Raw genomic sequence first — 2,500 nt, 5'->3', positions numbered from 1 at the left:
AGCGAGCGGCGAGCGGCGGACAGCGAGCGAAGCGAGAGGCATCACCGTCCCTGCTATACGAAAGCCCCATCCAGCCCTGTGCCACCCGGGGGGTTCCAGGGTGCTGAGATGGCTGACATTTTGCTCCGCTCAAGATGGTCACCGCGCAACGCAAAAACAGGCCAAAAACTGGCCAAAACGGGCCAAAACTGGCCATTTTTGGCTGCGCGAGCGAGCGGCGAGCGGCGGACAGCGAGCGAAGCGAGAGGCAGCACCGTCCCTGCTATACGAAAGCCCCATCCAGCCCTGTGCCACCCGGGGGGTTCCAGGGTGCTGAGATGGCTGACATTTTGCTCCGCTCACGACGGTCACCGCGCGACGCAAGAACAGGCCAAAAACTGGCCAAAACGGCCCAAAAACGGGCCAAAACTGGCCATTTTTGGCTGCGCGAGCGAGCGGCGAGCGGCGGACAACGAGCGAAGCGAGAGGCAGCACCATCCCTGCTATACGAAAGCCCCATCCAGCCCTGTGCCACCCGGGGGGTTCCAGGGTGCTGAGATGGCTGACATTTTGCTCCGCTCACGACGGTCACCGCGCGACGCAAGAACAGCCCAAAAACAGGCCAAAACGGCCCAAAAACGGGACAAAACTGGCCATTTTTGGCTGCGCGAGCGAGCGGCGAGCGGCGGACAGCGAGCTAAGCGAGAGGCAGCACCGTCCCTGCTATACGAAAGCCCCATCCAGCCCTGTGCCACCCGGGGGGTTCCAGGGTGCTGAGATGGCTGACATTTTGCTCCGCTCACGACGGTCACCGCGCGACGCAAGAACAGGCCAAAAACAGGCCAAAACGGCCCAAAAACGGGCCAAAACTGGCCATTTTTGGCTGCGCGAGCGAGCAGCGAGCGGCGGACAGCGAGCGAAGCGAGAGGCATCACCGTCCCTGCTATACGAAAGCCCCATCCAGCCCTGTGCCACCCGGGGGGTTCCAGGGTGCTGAGATGGCTGACATTTTGCTCCGCTCAAGATGGTCACCGCGCAACGCAAAAACAGGCCAAAAACTGGCCAAAACGGGCCAAAACTGGCCATTTTTGGCTGCGCGAGCGAGCGGCGAGCGGCGAACAGCGAGCGAAGCGAGAGGCAGCACCGTCCCTGCTATACGAAAGCCCCATCCAGCCCTGTGCCACCCGGGGGGTTCCAGGGTGCTGAGATGGCTGACATTTTGCTCCGCTCACGACGGTCACCGCGCGACGCAAGAACAGGCCAAAAACTGGCCAAAACGGCCCAAAAACGGGCCAAAACTGGCCATTTTTGGCTGCGCGAGCGAGCGGCGAGCGGCGGACAGCGAGCGAAGCGAGAGGCAGCACCGTCCCTGCTATACGAAAGCCCCATCCAGCCCTGTGCCACCCGGGGGGTTCCAGGGTGCTGAGATGGCTGACATTTTGCTCCGCTCACGACGGTCACCGCGCGACGCAAGAACAGCCCAAAAACAGGCCAAAACGGCCCAAAAACGGGACAAAACTGGCCATTTTTGGCTGCGCGAGCGAGCGGCGAGCGGCGGACAGCGAGCGAAGCGAGAGGCAGCACCGTCCCTGCTATACGAAAGCCCCATCCAGCCCTGTGCCACCCGGGGGGTTCCAGGGTGCTGAGATGGCTGACATTTTGCTCCGCTCACGACGGTCACCGCGCGACGCAAGAACAGCCCAAAAACAGGCCAAAACGGCCCAAAAACGGGCCAAAACTGGCCATTTTTGGCTGCGCGAGCGAGCAGCGAGCGGCGGACAGCGAGCGAAGCGAGAGGCATCACCGTCCCTGCTATACGAAAGCCCCATCCAGCCCTGTGCCACCCGGGGGGTTCCAGGGTGCTGAGATGGCTGACATTTTGCTCCGCTCAAGATGGTCACCGCGCAACGCAAAAACAGGCCAAAAACTGGCCAAAACGGGCCAAAACTGGCCATTTTTGGCTGCGCGAGCGAGCGGCGAGCGGCGAACAGCGAGCGAAGCGAGAGGCAGCACCGTCCCTGCTATACGAAAGCCCCATCCAGCCCTGTGCCACCCGGGGGGTTCCAGGGTGCTGAGATGGCTGACATTTTGCTCCGCTCACGACGGTCACCGCGCGACGCAAGAACAGGCCAAAAACTGGCCAAAACGGCCCAAAAACGGGCCAAAACTGGCCATTTTTGGCTGCGCGAGCGAGCGGCGAGCGGCGGACAGCGAGCGAAGCGAGAGGCAGCACCGTCCCTGCTATACGAAAGCCCCATCCAGCCCTGTGCCACCCGGGGGGTTCCAGGGTGCTGAGATGGCTGACATTTTGCTCCGCTCACGACGGTCACCGCGCGACGCAAGAACAGGCCAAAAACTGGCCAAAACGGCCCAAAAACGGGACAAAACTGGCCATTTTTGGCTGCGCGAGGGAGCGGCGAGCGGCGGACAGCGAGCGAAGCGAGAGGCAGCACCGTCCCTGCTATACGAAAGCCCCATCCAGCCCTGTGCCACCCGGGGGGTTCCAGGGTGCTGAGATGGC

Source organism: Musa acuminata, unplaced genomic scaffold (assembly GCF_036884655.1).
Source record: "Musa acuminata AAA Group cultivar baxijiao unplaced genomic scaffold, Cavendish_Baxijiao_AAA HiC_scaffold_512, whole genome shotgun sequence".
Classification (NCBI taxonomy): Eukaryota; Viridiplantae; Streptophyta; class Magnoliopsida; order Zingiberales; family Musaceae; genus Musa; species Musa acuminata.
Note: the sequence above shows the minus strand (reverse complement) of the source record.